This window comes from Anguilla anguilla, chromosome 3 (assembly GCF_013347855.1).
Source record: "Anguilla anguilla isolate fAngAng1 chromosome 3, fAngAng1.pri, whole genome shotgun sequence".
Classification (NCBI taxonomy): Eukaryota; Metazoa; Chordata; class Actinopteri; order Anguilliformes; family Anguillidae; genus Anguilla; species Anguilla anguilla.
This window is the reverse complement of record NC_049203.1, coordinates 2600435-2618370: the sequence shown is the minus strand read 5'-3', so window position 1 is coordinate 2618370 and position 17936 is coordinate 2600435. Positions and strand designations below refer to the sequence as shown.

At 47.8% G+C, this 17936-nt stretch overlaps 1 long non-coding RNA gene across 1 annotated transcript; it reads left to right on the top strand.

The window, feature by feature from the left end:
* Positions 1–835: 835 nt before the first annotated feature.
* On the top strand, positions 836–1369 carry LOC118222211. Its single transcript, XR_004764245.1, has 3 exons — positions 836–915; positions 1011–1115; positions 1262–1369. It is a non-coding gene; the product is annotated as an uncharacterized LOC118222211 (long non-coding RNA).
* Positions 1370–17936: the final 16567 nt, after the last annotated feature.

The window sequence follows — 17936 nt, the reverse complement described above, 5'->3', positions numbered from 1 at the left end:
ATCCTGCTTTGTGAATCAGGGACCGGACCCATTTTGTGTTACAGGTTTTGTACTGATCTGGGATCAGTGTTCTGGGCCACAGTTCATGGGTTAACAGGGTACCAGGTTCAGTGGACTGGAAATGTAAGGTCAACAGCTTAAAAAATTGATTTAAAAAAACAGCGAGATGAGGAACGGCTCTTTCTACATTTTCTTGAGTTGTAACAGGGCTGTGCATGCGCAGACACACACACACACACACACATACACACACACACACACACACAGTCATATACATGAATACACACACACACACACACACTCATATACATGAATACACACACACACACACACTGGTCTGAAATTAGATCATACTTTTCCTACAAGCGCTGCCCCGCCACACATTATTAAACCTTCTGATGTCCTCAGTTCCTGTGGTCCTAAATTACTATTGTTTTGTTTTTACATATTTGCTTTTTCCTTTATATACACCGTATATATCTCCATTTAACACAGGCGCTTAAAAGTAAAGTGCATGACTTCAGCACGTACGCATATCTAACAAGACTAAAGGAACAGTGCCAGACAGGGAAAATCAATTAATCCGCTGACAAGTCCGTGTCAGTCGCAGATAAGAGTGCAAAGCCTTTTTTCTTTAAATCCACTGAGTCGAGCCGGTAATTATTCGGAGAGTTCAGCTACCGGATTGAATTTTAAATGTAAAATCGGGTCAACGGGCGACAGGTAGCCTACGTCACACCGAACCAAGCCAGCAGTCACGCACAGGTGAGCTGACGGCTGTGCTTTGCTGCATAATTACGCCCGTCACAGGCCGAACCTCGTGCACACCTTAGTTTACGATTTGCTGCTAACTATTAGCGACTACGAACGGGTTCTAAACGTAGGAACGCTACGTTGTAGTCTGCAATACCTCCGGTAAATGTGTTACGTCCTCGAATATTCATCATGAGCAGTCTATTGTTTTTGCTCAGCGTAAATGTATTTTATGCATGTTAATTATCGGCGTCCAGTGAATGAACGGGATGCTGCGACACTCGGGGTTTTTCCCAACTCAAGATCGGTTCTCTTCTGCCTCACAACCTGCACGCTTGTTCAATAAAGTTCGTGGGGAGACGGTAAGTAAAGTTGTCTCGGAGCTCTCTTTTCGCACCCAGTATAACGGGGGAGAATATATCAGCCGTTGAAAAAAACATTGAGCTCAGCAAATGGTTTCTGAGTGTATAAAGTGAAAGGTAATTGGTCTTCTCTTTGCTCTGTAAAGTGGTCATCGGCAGGGGCGTTTCTGTTCAGGAACCTGACCACGGTCAGCAGGACAGGAGAACAGCAGGCTTGTAAGCCGGAAACTCACGTCAGCCTACAAGGTGAGCAAACAAGTTTGTGTCGAGCAGACTCCTACCGTTTAGCACACATGTCTTAGACACAAGTCTTTCTGAAAAGAAACCGAGGGGAGAATCTCGGATTTGCATATTTGCACAGTCTGCGACTCCCGGAGGCCACTGCTCCGTAAACATTCAACCGGGAAGAACTGCGGCGTTTCCCGGACAATGTCAATGAAGGAATGCGCTGCCTTGCTTGGAACGAGACGCGCGTGAGACCGGCAGCTTCGGCCAGCCTGCGGTTGCCATGGGAACCTTTTCTTCATTCGCGGAGTTGTCTTTTTAAAAATTCCAGTTCGCTGCTGTAACCCTCTAATGTGTTTGTGTGTTGACCGAGATGACATTTTCCCCAAGGAACACCCAAATTGAATTGAAACAAATGACGCCAGCGAGGCCCGCTACCTTTTAGAAATGTCAGCCCTGTCCGCGCGCGTTTCCAAGGAACAGAACAGAACAGATCAACGGTGTGCCACAGAGAAACACTTTGATCTTTTTTCAGCACAGAGAGATGGCCGTTGAAAATCACAAATAGAGCAGAAGGAAATATGTTGAGGTATTGTTGAGAACGATGTGTGGGGGGGTTGGGGGGGTGTAATGAACCTGTACATTTTTTTGGGCTGACACACAGCTGGTAATTCTTGATGTTAAATCCCCCACCCCCTAAATCTTGGGATTTAGTGGGTGGGGATCGTGAGATGGATTAACCAGACCGTTTTGGATGATCTCCACTGATCTCCTGGAAAGAAATAGAGAGTGAGAGAGAGATGGAGAGAGAGAGACAGTCAGAGGAAGTGAGAGTTAGTGAAAAATAGAGGAAACACAGAAAGTGTGTGTGTGTGTGGGAGGAGGGGGGGGGTGCTTGGTTAAAACTGAATGTTATTGATTTTATTTATTTCCAGCCTCAGGCTGATTTTTGATACGCCTCGGTCCCGATGCACTGTGTGGATTCCTGAATAGCAGGAGGCCCACAGATCCAGATCTGAGCTCACCGGTAAGGCGCAGTCCTGAGAATGCCCAGGCCGGGGATCTGTGATTTAGGGGGCCGCAGCTGACCTTTGAGTCCGGCTCTGATGGAACGCGGCATTCGTTTCTTTGATGGCCTTGCGTCTGACGTGCTTTACCTTTCACCTGCTAGCGGAGCTTCCTGTCTGAAGACGCGGTCCGATGTGATTACACAGAAATGCTCATACCCCGCGTGTCTGTACGGAAGCACTTTACCTGGCCGTACAAAAAATAACGTTATGGTGTAGCGTGTGGTGTAGCGTTTCCATATTTTTATTTCTATTTAACTTTTTGCAAAAGATAAACCAACCACAGAATGACACTTACACACAATGATAATTGTATAGAGAGAGAGTGTGAGAGAGAGAGAGAGAGAGAGAGAGAGAAAGGGAAAAAGGATATAAAAATAAAGAATCAATTTTCAGGGGAAATACAAAAACATGTACCCAAGCAAAAATATTTGTGTAGCATTTCTTATTTCATATATTAGTTTCTATCCATGAAGCACATTATTCACCATTGTGCGGTTAGTCTACATGCTGTTTATTTGCCATTAAATGCTCAAACCTACATCTTATACGGACAGGTATTATAAATGCTGTGTGTGTGCTTCAGAACGTTATTTTTCCCACTGTTACGGTGGTAGAGAATCTATTCCGTTTCCGTTTGGAGATTGGCCAGCACTGCCTCTGAGTCCTGGTTGCCGCAGGAGATTGCCTGGAGGACTGAATTTGTCAGGGAGGGCAAACACTTGTCAATGAGGGATGAGGGAATGAGCTTCTCCGGAGGTCAGAGGTCACTGTGTAATACACGCCGCGCAGTAAGGACTAGAGCCTGGTGGCTCAACCCATCAAACTCCTCTTCCTGCAGCAAATTAAATTTCCTTAATTAAGTTAAGTCTCCCATCTACGAACTAAGTTACTCCTGTCTACTTACCAACTTACCTACTTGTACTAACCAACTGCTTTGCTTCAGTAGTTTGATATGCAAAGGGCTTGGGATGGTTTGACTGCCTGTCAAATTTGAGGTCAAGTTAAGTCCATTTCTAAAGCATGTTTAAAATGGCCTTCATCAACCAAAGTGCTGTAAAATTAATACACAGGTGTGCCAAACACCTGTATTACCTTTTTTTTGCCTATGCAAGCAGACTTCCTGTTCTCTGAGTGTCGCCAGGCTATGTTGGCTTGTCGCCAGCGGGCAGGGAGAGTCTTGCGTGGGGAGGGCGGGGGGGGGGGGGGGGGGGACTGGGTCGGGCAGTGATGGCGTGGGGCGGTCTGAGAGGGTCGTTCGGACGGACGGCGGGCTGCGGGTCTGCGTGAGGACGTCTCGGGAGACAGACGTGTCCAAGGAAACGCGGTCAGGTGAGGAGGAGAGGAAGGGCTAATGCAGCTAGCGCCGCTGGGCACTAAAGAGCTGATTCAATTTACAGGTCTGTGAGTGTGTGTGTGTGTGTGTGTCTGTGTGTGTATGCATGTGTTGCTATGTGTGTGTGAGTGTGTGTGCTTGTGTGTGTCTATCTGTGCACGCGTGTATCTCGTGTCCATTGTATTCAGTGTAATTGGAAACAAGCCTCTGTGTAATAGCATGCGACTGGTCTTGCATGTACGCCCCCTGTGGGGGTGGGGGGTGGGCGGGGGTAGTGAGACTGACTTGGGGTTGCCCCTGGAGACCGCGCGGGAGGGGCCAGGTTGGGGGAAATGGACCCTTGCGCTGAATGATGAATTTGCTGAGAGAGCCGGTTAGCGGTTAGCGCCGGGCTGTGTGTGATTAACCCGCAGAGTGAGGCCCTGTGTCGCAGCACTTCCTGCTGCCTCTGGGTGCTTTTAATCCGGTTAGAGTTACAGGGGTCCCCGAGAAGCCCCCTGCTGCCAAACACACACACCCCCCCTGCACACACACACACACGCACACACAGCCTTACTGCTCCCACAAACACACACACAGCCTTACTGCACCCCCAAACACACACACAGCCTTACTGCACCCCCAAACACACACACAGCCTTACTGCACCCCCAAACACACACACAGCCTTACTGCGCCCCCTAACACACACACACACACACGCACGCACACATTCCCCTACTGCACCCCCAAACACACACACTCCCCTACTGCACCCCCAAACACACACACTCACCTACTGCACCCCCAAACATCAGACATTCAAAGCGGCAACACAGAGGCTCTCAGAGAGGAGAAGAAATGATTCCTGTTGGATCTGTTACCGTTTCGACACGGGGTTATGATATTACATTATGGTTATGATATTTAACCTCCGCTCATCAGATAAGTCCATTTCGGTGCATAATTCTCAACTAATGAGAAAATGACCGTGCTGGATGAATGCAGCTTGATTAATAATATTGCACTGATCACACTATTATTTATTTATTTAATTATTTAATTATTGTTGTTCAGTTGAGCCCTGTGGTTACCCCTTCCATTACTGCACCCAAACTCATCCTGTTCCTCTCGGGGAAAAGTGTGGCAGCTTTTGGCAGCTCCTAACCAATTTAGTTGAGTTGTAAGTACCAATTGAGTTGTGAAGTACCTTTTTTTAAAAAAAATAAAAATAATAAAAATCTCTATGATCAGAATGAAGTGTAAAATTAGGGTCATATTGATGTGGGATCTCAAGGATTATCAAGCACTCATAAGCCATTTTCCTCTCAGATATGCCTCATGAATCCGCACGCTAGCTTGTGTCTGTTTGAGAGACCACGGGCAGTGCTTGTCTGAGCTGTCCGAATTTAGGCGTCAGATCTGGGGGGAAAAAAACACACACACGCACACACAAGGATATTTTACAGACTCAGTATTTGCATGCCCTTGACAGAATTGTCTGTTGATGTGCAAGATTGTAGCTGGTAAGATAGTATGAATGAGAATGAGAGAGGGAGATAGAGGAAAAGAATAATAAAGGGAAGAGGTAGAACACAGAAAGACATGCACAAAGTGTGGAAGAAGTGACGTGAGAGAGAGTGAAAGACGAGGTGAGAGAAGGATGGGAGTGACAGAGGGACCATAGAAGAACGAGTGGATCAGGAGGAAGTGATGGTGGGAGAGAAAGCTGGGGAGAGACAGATGGAGAGAATGGAAAAGAGGAAGAGTAGCCATCCATAAAATGTGCAATTATGGAAATATCTATCTCTCTCTTGGCTCTCTCTCTCTCTTTCTCTCTCCCTTCCCCCCCCTCTCTCCCTCTCTCTCTCTCTCTCTGGTGGGTGTTGGGGATTGTGATTACTCACAGGGACACTAAGCTGTTGTTTTAGATGGGAAAGATCACACGTTAGCCAGGAGGGGCGGTCTGATCCTGTCGTTTGCTGCGAGTTCCTGCTAATCATCCCTGTAAGCCGTGTCATTGGACGCCTGCAGGGCTCTGTCAGGTGTTCCGAACGTGGTCACGTGACCACCGCTGGGCCCTGTGTGCCCCCCCCGTGCGCGCGTGCCTGTGAACGAGGACGCCGGGTCTTCCTCTAATGGCCCCGAAAGAAGCAGCTGATCTTTCACAGAAAGAAGCCGCTTATTTTTCACAGAATGAAGCCACTGGTCCTTCACAGAAAGTAGCTTCTGGTCCTTCACAGAATGAAGCCACTGGTCCTTCACAGAACGTAGCTTCTGGTCCCTCAGAGAAAGAAGCCTTTTGTGCTTCACAGAAAAACTGCCACTGATCCTTCACAGAACTGTGCACTCAGATCTAATAACCTTCAGCGTTTATCAGCGTAATTGGCATCACTGAACGTTGTTTGAAGGGGGGAGGGGTCTCGTATTGTGCGACCCCCCCCCCCTTGGTGAATGTGCAGTAGAGTACGGCTGGGGCCTTGTTTCCCAGAGCGCACTTTATCAGATGAGGAAAGTGCACTTAAGTACATGCAGTAATTCAGTCTTGGGGTAAATGGTAGCGTGGCTGTTGTCAACTGAATGAACTGAATTGAGCTAAATGGGCAAAATGACTTTGTACGTCTGGAGTCTGCGTGTGCGTGTGGGTGTGTGTGTGAGAGAGAGAGTGTGTGTCTGTGAGAGAGAGAAGGTGTGCGTGTGTGTGTGAGAGAGAGAGAGAGAGAAGGTGTGCGTGTGTGTGTGTGAAAGAGAGAGAATGCGTGTGTGTGCATGCATGATTATGCATGTGTAAGGCATGCATATGTACTCGACTGGAGAAATTGCACATTAAATGTTATATTAAATATTCAGCAAGTGGCTCACAGGGGACCTCTTTTCGCGCTGACATCCCCGGGCCTGTTTAGCATGCAGGGGAGCGCAGGACGTATTTAATACCCCTGTATTACCCCGGGCCACTGAGTAGGGGGAGGGGGGAGGGGGGCTTTAGAACATGGCAGCCACACGCTCTCATGGTAAGAAGCGTGAAATTCTGTGTATTTCATACAAGCTATAAGCACAGGGGGGAGGAGGGGTGGGCAGGCATAAACGAACAAGTAGCTCATAACTCTTGCACCAGACGAACGGAATAATGCGCTTAAATACAAGCACATCCATGTACAGTATTATTTAACCCTTTGAAGACCTGCTGTCTTTTGCAATGTTTTTTTCAACATTCTAAGTCGGCGTTCTAGAACTCTGTCGCTTTCCATTACCAGTAGCGATTGTGACATCAGCATTAGAATGTTCAGTTAAGAACATTCGAATCACACATTTGTGTGACCTTACCACCCCACAAAGGGCTAATTCTGCAGGTGGAGATAATATGTGCCTGACTTTCGATGCGGTGAAAACAGATTGCAGGTAATTAAATTCATCAAGCAAGAGAGGTGAAGAGAGAGCTGAAGAGTCATGCACCTTCTGTCAGTCGCCTTGACGACGAGCATCGCTTAAATGCCAGAACTAAATAAAAGGTCTAGAGAATGTTTGCAGATTTTTTTAATTTTTTTTTTAAAGTTTTTACCGAGACTTTTAAATCGATAAGCAACACGCTTCATTCCGGCAAGCCCCAGCGACTTTCATTCCGGACCTCATTCCGAGATTCCGAGTCTTCGGGTAGCCACCGCTGGCTTTCCGAGTCGGGAAAAACCGGGTCCGTTTTATTTAAGCAGTACGGTCCGGTATTCAGCCTCCCACAAAGGGAGAGAGACTGGGGCCGTTTGCCCAATCTGTGGCCTATTTCACCCACCTGACCACAGTCCTTCAGTCACTCCTCCCTGATATTTTATTTTAGTGAGCTTTTCTGAAAAAGGGGGGAGAATCACATTTCTTTTCCATCGGGAGGATATGATAATGCAATTCCGGAGAGAAAGATCACTCATCTCCCTGGCACGCTTTTATTTGGGCAGTCACATTGGCCTTCCATCCTAGCAGCATATCACAGGAGCCACCGTAGCTATGGTTATTTCCACAGTTGGCAGTGTATTAAAATGCTAATGGGGGAAAAAAAAGTAATACATCAACATAAAAACTATGAAATTCAAAAGGCATTCTCACCTGTATGTGTTTGCAAAACTGTTGTATTGTATTTTATGGAAAAATATATACAGCAAAAAATGTATTTTTAAAAAATGTAGATGTAGTTCACATTTTTAAACAGTAGATGAAAAAGATACAGCATAACAGCCATTCTGAACAGGTTCCCAGAAATACTGTACTGTGTGTTCGCAGGGACATGATAGTTATAATTTTCATTTTTTATAAAAACAAATGGGAAAAAAATCACCCTTAATTATTCTACCTTAGTTTCATTGTTGCATCATCCACACCGAGCTAAAATCTATTATTGTAGTGAATTAATTTACTTGATTCTAATGTGCACAGGTAACAATTTTCATACCAGATGCGTCTTCATTCCATTGTTTATTCAAAGAGCATTCCTCTTGAGATGCAAATTAGGCTGTACAGACTCTCCACTAGGGGAATCTGGTCTGTGCTTCTAAATTTGCATACACAGCCTGATTGGACAGCACAAATAACGGAGGGCCACCAACATTCCGCCTTCAGAAGGGAGGTTAACTGCCAAAGGAGGACCAGAGAAGGCTCGCGGCCGCCATCGCTGTGTGAAGGGGAGGGGTGGGTTGAATGTGTGTACATTTCCGAGTGGCACATAGCGTCAAAGACGGTGGCAGTAAACTGAGAAACTGTGTGCACTTCAGGTGAGGACACACCTGGAAGCTAACGCAAGCGCTCTGTGTCTTGTGAAGCTCCTGGGATTGAGTTGCTTTTTGTGACCAGTTCCGTGTTTATCCGTAGACTGTCCAAAGAGCCCTGCCGGTCAGCTGTTTCCTGTCACTTCCTGTCTGTGGGACGCTCCCAAACCGAAGCCCTCTCCACCCGGCTGTTTGGTTTGGATGGCGGGGGGGGTGGGGGGTGTGGGGGGGGACCCCTAGCCCGTTCCCCTGTCCATGGGGCGGCCTCCCTGCTTCTGTTCTGCCCTCCTTCCTGCGCCCACGGCGTTTAAGAATGGAACCAGGCCGCCAACGTCCCGTGCCCCGGACTTCCACGATGGCACCATGCCAGTCCCAGGCCCCCCCCCCACCCCCACCCCACCGCCCAAAAAAGAAGAGGGCCCAGTGGGTCATGCTCTGACCCCCTAAGATATCCCTGCTATGATATTGATCCTGTTGTCTTTTATGTAAATGACTCCAGTATCCGTGCGCTGACATCTTTATGCAGGAGTCGTCTGCCGCCTCGGGGAAAATGGTGGAAGCTTTTCCTTTGAATGCAATTCGCTTGATTTTTATTATTATTTTTTTTTTTCTCCCTAAGATGGCCATTAAACTCCCGACCAAACACCCGACGTGAACGAGAGAGATAATGAGAAGTCCCTGGGAACTCGTTAGGCCTTGGATCCATGGGAAACAATTAGGGGGCCCAGGAACAGACTGAACAAAACTGTCTGATCCCCCGCCTTTTAAGAGTGGCCTTGTGATCGTTAATTAACCATTAGCGGCGCCGAAAGGCCTAGCCTACCGCGCTCTGCTCATTCAGGGACCGAGGGAAAGGCGGCGTGCTACGTTCTAGCGCTAGCGCACGTCTGTCACGTTTAATCCGTTTCCGCCGTTTCCACCGACGGGCTGCCGAATGTTAGCTCGCTAACGGGATCCCACCCTCGAGCGAATGTGGACGCGAACGTGGCCAATCAGCTCACGCCGTAAATCACAACCCGCCCGCCCGCCCTGGAAGATACCGCTTCTCTCGCACGCTTTTACGTCCTCTCTCGTACGCCCAAATCGTTTTCCCTTTTCCCCCAGGAGGGCGGTAAATAATCCTTCGCTGTGGTGAGAACGAGCTCGTCGTGATGCCTCGGCGCTCGTATTCACGGCCGCGTGTCACAGTATTAGGCCGCTGGTTTATCTTTTTCGGGGAAGAGGGGGCTTATTTTTGGGGTTCTGGTTCCTCGGTGCGCGCAGCCGCGATGAATCTGAGCGTTTCGCCTCGATTCGGCAAGCCTTTGCCTGTTGCCTAGTTACCATGGGACTGAAACGAGTCCCTCTCAGAGCGGAGAGGGGAGTGTGCCACCTTGCCAACCTTGTTTGTGCATTTTTCTGAGCGAGCACGCAGGGTTCTCTGCGTACGCCGTCTACCTTCTCTCAGTCAAAGGAAACCAGGAAACTTAGAGGAGCAGGTTAGAGCTGGAGCCCTTCTCCATTTCCGCTTCAGCCAGCGTCAACCGCGCTGGTTTTGTGTGTCCATCGCGGCTTGCCGTAGCAGGGCCGGCCAAAAGAGAACGCAAAACGAATGTCTTTGAACTTGAAAAATCTGAAAGATTGCAGCACTATCTTGATTGTGTTGTCGTGTCACATGGTTTCTTCTCACCAGTCTTCAGTTAGTCCTGTAAAAGGGTCGTGTTTGCTCACTGCTGATCACCCTGACGAAGGCGTCTTTTGCCAAAACTCTGGTTAAATAAACACAAGGCGTTACCCGAGTGCTCGACTTTGTCTTTGCATCATTCACACTCCGTTAGTCTTCACCTCTTAAACATTTGGGGGTGCACTGTTTTTGTGAACGTTACATTTTTGAACTTATCCCGGCACTGGCCGGTTCCCAGGGCAACGTCGTGATCTGATTTCTACTTCTTTTCTTTTTTCTTTTTTTTTTTTGCATTTATTCACTTCTCTGGATAATGATACTTTTTTTTCTTCTTCTTTGCTTTCATTTTTCTTTCAAGTCATTTTTCAACTTTTCCATTAAGTTGACCAAATGGATGCCTAGTAGAGGATGGAGTGGGTCCTTTGCTGCTAAAAGGATTTTCTTTTAAGGAGAGTGAATGACTGGGAGTCGGGGGAGGGGGGGGGGATTGGGGGGGTCTACATGCGGAAGAGAGATACCGCTTTCATGACCTACTTTTTCAAAGTGAGCCCCCATTTCTCTCTCTCTCTCTCTCTCTCTCTCTCTCTTTCTCTCTCACTTTCCCTCTCCGTCCTTTTTTTCTGCCCCCTCTCTCTTTGTCCATCACTCACTCTCCCTGTCTTCCTCTTTTTCTCTCTCTCTCTCTCTCTCTTTCATAGGGATACTTTACATCAGAACATTTTTTCTGTTTATTGCATTTTATAAAAATTCCAAAACTTCACATTTTTGGCAAGTAGGGGGTTTTTGATCTGAACACTTAACTTGGATCTGTGCTTTTTTTTAATGTATCACACACACATATATATACACACACACACACACACTGGTCCCCATGCACTTGGTGTGTATTCAGGTCAATGTCCCCAAGATGTTATCAATATAGACACGTATATTTATACACACACACACACACACACACACACACCTTGCTCTGGTCATGTGCCTTATCCCCCTCTGCATGCTTTTAGTCCTCTAACGACCAAGGGCGCAATAGAGCCAGCACACGCAGAGAGCGACGCTAACGCTAACCCGTCGAAGAGGAAACGCAGCTCGCGGACATCGGCCATTAGAACGTCTCTTCATTCAGAGGGACAGCCGGGGGGGGCGTGTGAGAGCGGCCGGCCATTGCCCTGGTTTGGCTAACATCTCACCACTGTGCTCTCAGCCGAATGATCAGCCATCCTTTTCAGAACAAGAAAAAAAAAACGATGAGATGATGGATGAGATGCCAGGCCATGGGGCCCATCCATACACTGGAACAGAGCCTTAACAGATACCAGACCATGGGGCCCATCCACTCACTTAGAACAGAGCCTTAACAGATACCAGACCATGGGGCCCATCCACTCACTTAGAACAGAGCCTTAACAGATACCAGACCATGGGGCCCATCCACACACTGGAACAGAGCCTTATCAGACACCAGACCATGGGGCCCATCCACACACTGGAACAGAGCCTTATCAGACACCAGACCATGGGGCCCATCTACACACTGGAACAGAGCCTTAACAGATACCAGACCATGGGGCCCATCCACACACTGGAACAGAGCCTTAACAGATACCGGACCATGGGGCCCATCTACACACTGGAACAGAGCCTTAACAGATACCAGACCATGGGGCCCATCTACACACTGGAACAGAGCCTTTACAGATACCGGACCATGGGGCCCATCCACACACTGGAACAGAGCCTTATCAGACACCAGACCATGTGGCCCATCCACACACTGGAACAGAGCCTTAACAGATACCAGACCATGGGGCCCCATCCACACACTGGAACAGAGCCTTATCAGACACCAGACCATGGGGCCCATCCACACACTGGAACAGAGCCTTAACAGATACCAGACCATGAGGCCCATCCACACACTGGAACAGAGCCTTAACAGATACCAAACCATGGGGCCCATCCACACACTGGAACAGAGCCTTAACAGATACCAGACCATGGGGCCCATCCACACACTGGAACAGAGCCTTAACAGATACCAGACCATGGGGCCCATCCACACACTGGAACAGAGCCTTAACAGATACCAGACCATGGGGCCCATCCACACACTGGAACAGAGCCTTATCAGACACCAGACCATGGGGCCCATCTACACACTGGAACAGAGCCTTATCAGACACCAGACCATGGGGCCCATCCACACACTGGAACAGAGCCTTATCAGACACCAGACCATGGGGCCCATCCACACACTGGAACAGAGCCTTAACTGATACCAGACCATGGGTCCCATCCACTCACTGGAACAGAGCCTTATCAGACACCAGACCAGGGGGCCCATCCACACACTGGAACAGAGCCTTAACTGATACCAGACCATGGGGCCCATCTACACACTGGAACAGAGCCTCAACAGATACCGGACCATGGGGCCCATCCACACACTGGAACAGAGCCTTAACAGATACCAGACCATGGGTCCCATCCATACACTGGAACAGAGCCTTAACAGATACCAGACCATGAGGGCCAAATAGCACAGGATATACATTCACCAAGCGTTTGTACACGTTGGTTAGCCTAGCACTGAATAATGTGTCTCTGTTGTTGCTGGAGGTGAAACTGAATGTTGCTGATTGGCCGTATCGTTGGTACATTCACGCATGGGCGTGACCAAAGCAAGTTTCCTTAGATGCAGGCAAAGTGGACCGCATGCTGATAAACACATGCATGATGTTCAGCAAACATATATTCATCTTGGTGTGCATAACATATAAAATGTACTCTCCTGCTGTTGCTGGCGGTGAAAGTGTTCTTGTTTTCTGTTGTCTCTATGAATATTCATGAGTGGGGCGTGGCTTAAAGAAAGGACCGGCCAATGCTGGCTTCCTTTAAAGGAGACTGCACTTCAGCCCTGTAGTCAGAAGCACAGAGAATGGAAGGGAAACACTGAGGTCGCAGGTCACGGTCTCTGGTGGGATGCTCACTGCTGATTGGCTGAGTACGGTTTGTTCATTTGCATATTGGAACTTCCTTGCGCCCCTTAACGTTCCGTGAACAATGTGCAATCAGAACCGCTCTGTCAGTGATGGGCCCTGTCCTTCTGGCTTGTTATGAAATTTAAAAAAAACTGGCTCGTGGTTGTGTAATCACTGCGGGGAACGTGGGGGAGTTTCTCGAGCGGTCTCCGTTCCTGTGCTGTTATCGTTCTCGCTGTGTGCCGTCACAGCTTCATGAGACTCCCAGCTCTACAGCCTGCCTCTGCAGATTAAAATGCACGGTGTGCGTGCATGTGCACGACCGCTAAAAAAAAAAAAGCTGTGGCACACAGAGGGTGTAAGTTAGCAGCAGAAGTGTGACTAAAAAAAAAAAAAAAAAAGTGGCAGAAATGATGGAAGGATGTGATGTCCTCGTGGATGAGGTGGAATTGTGGGAAAGTCACACTCCTGTCAGCTCTGGGTCCCGGTCTGCTCCTCCATCAGAAAGTGTTCGCCGTGGTGCTTTGGGTCTCCTTTAGCACCAAACCTGGCCTTGAGTCCTGTGAGGGTCTCAGAGGATGTGAACCAACTCAAGTCCTGTGAGACTGGCTCTGTTCGCACTGCTACTGGTTCGGCTGTGTTCATCAGGCTTTCCTTCGATTCTCCCTAAAAATCAAAAATCATTCACGCCGCCCCTTTCATCGAGAAATGTCTTTTGGCCGGACGATACGCTCTCCGCTGCGTATTTTATGCTGATTTGATTAGTCTGTAACCATGGCCACAGAAGGTCTCATTTCTAAATGAATAGAAGTCCTTGGATAGGGACAGTGCAGCTCAGGTAGTTCTTTTGAAATACTACATATAGGAGAAGAAAAATAAAACAAAACATACGGCATCATTTGCGAAAAGGAATCATTCTGTGACCATGTGTGCAGTTACAAAGGAGATCAGTAATGATGTAACCTCTCAGTTATTCTAGAATGAGGAAAAAAAGGTTTTTTTAAAAAAATATTATTTCCACGGAAAATAAGGAGATCGTTATGGATATTGAGCTAGTCAAGGCTAGTCAGATGAGCATACATAAATTGAATAATGGCATGAGAAAAAAAAATGCTGCTCTCAAAACTGAAAAGCAGATATAAAGTGGGGTAGTGGTATAATCATAAATTGGCGGCTTTACTGCGAATCGTTCTCAGTTCACAATGTAAAATACATGATACTGTAAGCTCTAGTGACAGAGGTGCCTTCCCTTAAGACTTACAACAACTGAGCTGTCTGTTAAAATGTAAAGATCGGTGATAACTAGTGTTGGATTGGCATTATATCAAAAGGTAGTTTTAAATCATTGATGTACGCTGGTTTTTCATGATACATTGTGTCTGTAAATGGCGCTAAATCTTCCTTTGAAGAGTGTGGTACGTGTGGCAAATGGATGTAAAGTGGCAGCCGCTGTAACCGTGACAACTGTTTGCATTTCCCCTTGGCGTCTTCAAACAATCCGTGCAATTTACATACAGCCCTACTGTGGTGCCGGCTGAACTCACTAAGCACTGTGTGTGTGTGTGTGTGTGTGTGTGTACATTACGTGTGTGTGTGTACGTGTGTGAGTGGTTTATTACAGTTAAACAGCCAAACTCCCTTTCTTGTTTAAAAAAATGTATCTTGTATGCATGTGTGTGCGTGCGTGCGTGTGTGTGTGTGTGAAAACTCCCTTTCTCTTTTATAAACGCACCCCATTTCCCCATCAGCATTACTTAATTATCCCAGCGGTGTGGGCAAGACCAACATTTAATTGCAAAGAATATAGTATTTATTATTAGCGCCTCTAGCTACTTTAAGAATTGTAATGACTTGAATGTTATATGCTAATGTCATGTAATGACTTGAATGTTAATGTTATAAGAGATATATTTTTTAATTGTATTATAATTTTTTCCCCCAAATATTGGCGGTACTGTGCTTAACCCTTTCAAGAGCAGGTTTTTTGGAATGTTTTTTTATTTCTTCAGAATTCTACGACGGTGTTCTAGAACCCCATCGCTTTCAGTCACCAGTACCGATTGTGACATCAGCATTTGAGTGTACAGCTAAGAACATTCTGCTCACATATTTGTGATCTCACACTTGAAAGGGTTCTGCAGATGGAGATATATATAGAGAGAGAGAGTGAGAGAGAGAGAGATGCTGATGTATTAATGCTTTTTTTGCAATGCTGACCCAGCCCTGGGCTGGTAGACACTGCTCTCGATGGAGTTTCTCCCTCCTGACATCCACACTGGAGTTACTCCATCAGGCCGCCTCGGTCTGTATCGCCATCGAGCCGCTCAAATGGGCCCTGTTATGTCATTTTAACAAGGCACTGATTCTCCGGGCTGTGCTTTGGGACTGAACACAAAGAGAGCGCGAGAGAGAGAGAGAAAAAAAACGTCTCTGTCACTTCCCTGAATAAACTCCACCATTGATTATCTGGGTACTTTATGATGTGTGGAAGAAGAATTGGGGGGAAAAAAAAAAGCAATGGAGTCTGCGAGGACTGATGAAGACAAACTAATGAACGAGCAAACAGAAATAGCCCCGGCGCGCTCGGGAAGGCAGCGTTGCCGTGACAACGGCAGCGGCGGCTCGATCGGGAGGGCTCCGCTTCGTTATTCGTGACTTTCTTCTGACAGGACCGTCGGCGCCGAAAACGCGCGGAACTGATCCCCCCCCCACCCCCCCCAAAAAAAAATAAAATAAAATAAAAATAAAGCCCCGCTCAGCTTCGTTCTGCCGTCAGTGAAATCTTCCACATTGTACGATTTTAAGCCTTTTTTTTAATGTATTTTTTTAAAACCCCTTTTAAAACGCGTGAGTGGTTCTCACAGCTGTGGCGGTAATTGCCCCCGATGCCCGCGGCTGCCTCGCCTGATCAGGGTAATTGATTAGCTTTTTTTTAAGGGTTCGTCGGAAGAGCAGCGAACAGCGCGGGGCGGGGTGGGGGGGGTAGTGGGGGGGGGGGGGTGTGTGTGTGGCGTGGAGTCACGGCTACTTTAGCGCCGGGCTCTCTCCTAGCGGCGCGGCGTGAAGCTCGGCCGTTCAGCCGTGGCGTGATGGATCACGGCGGTAATAGAAACGTCCCGGCGGTTGGCGGTATAGCGGGCGGGGTCAGCGGGGCGAGGAGACGGAGCGCCTGCATTAAATCTGACCCCCCCCCCCCCCCCCCCCCCCACCCGCGAGGCCTCCTCCTGCTGCGGTTAGCCTTCGCCCCGACTCCTCGGCTCCGCGAAGGGGAGGCTGATGCATTCGCTTCCGACGCCGCGGTGCTTTCCTGCCCCAGGTGTGATTTATTTATCGGGTGACGTGAGCGTGAATCTGTGGTTGTTTTGTTTTTTTGTGTTCCCCCCCCCCCCTTCTTCTCAGGGTCATCCCGGTGCATTCGCTAGAGGCAGGGAGAAAGCGGGGTCATTAAAATTCAGTGGGGGGGTGGGGGGGTGGGGGGTTTAAATTCAAGGTCAGGCGTAAGGACACAAGGGGTGAGGGTTTTCGGTCGATGCCTGTAAAAAAAAAAAAAAGAAAAAAATTCCTCAGTCAGCAAAACTGAACCTCCTCCACCCCCCAGCCCACCCCCCCCGCCCCCCACACACACACCCCCTCCACCCCCCCACCCCATGTCTCCCCACATCTCCAGTGTTTTTATTACGGTAATACAGGGAGATTTACATCACATGACCTTTGAGTGGCCAGCAGCACTTCGTCTTTCAGTGGCATCTCTTCATTCTTTCAGCGCGGTCTGGAATAATTACACAGCCTCTCTGCAGGCCTGCTATGGCCAGGCTGCGTGTGTGTGCGTGTGTGTGCGTGTGTGTGCGTGTGCGTGTGCGTGTGCGTGTGCGTGTGCGTGTGCGTGTGCGTGTGCGTGTGCGCGTGCGCGTGTTTGTGTGCATGCGTGTGTGGCCTTGTGCTTGTGTGTGTACTGGAATGTGTGTGTGTGTGTGTGAGAGAGAGAGAGTGCGTGTGTTTGTACATGCATATATGCACGTGTGAGTGCATGCACGCACGAGCACAAGCTTGTGTTAGTGTGGTGAACTGACCTGGATTAAAGTGCATTTGAAAGAGCCCTTTTGGGGGGGGGGGTGGTAAGTACAATGAAGAAACTGATGCATTAAGATGCCCTCTGGCTAATTTATTAGGTTTTATCCGTCTCTCAGTAACCGCCTTGGCCTATGAAAGAGTGGGGTTTTAATGGTTCAGAAGTGGGTTTTTAAAATTTTTTTAAATTAAACTGCCATTTTTTAATGAGGTGTGTGTGTGTTGTGGCCGTGGTGATGAAATGTGGTGTGCAGTCACATCGCAGCCACAAGACAGCGAGCATCACAGGCGCTGCGATTCAGACCGCACCATTACGCGTTTATGAGTTTCAGTCGAGGGGAATTCCTTAAATTAAACTAAGTGAGAAATTAAAAAGTTTGTGGTGCATTTGGGGTTTCGAAAAGGCCAGCCCACCCCCCCCCCCCCACCTGTAATTTCTCACCTGAATGAGTCACAAAGCTCTGTGTTGTGCCGTTCAGTCGTTTAATTAAAATTTAATTGTTAACGAGTTTTTATATTGTTATGAAAATTATATTCGAGATGGGCTTCTTCCTGTTCGTTTGCTTTTAACAATTCATTGAAATTCATCGCATCCTTCTTTTTAAAACCTATTTTAGCGGGAAAGGTACTTTATGAAAACGTGATACAATCTAGTTTTTCTTATCGTCCAGCCATACAGTCTGTGCCCTGTTGTCTGTGTTCCATGCATGGTTAAACTCACCTATTTTCCTCTCTTTAAAATATTTGTCTAATT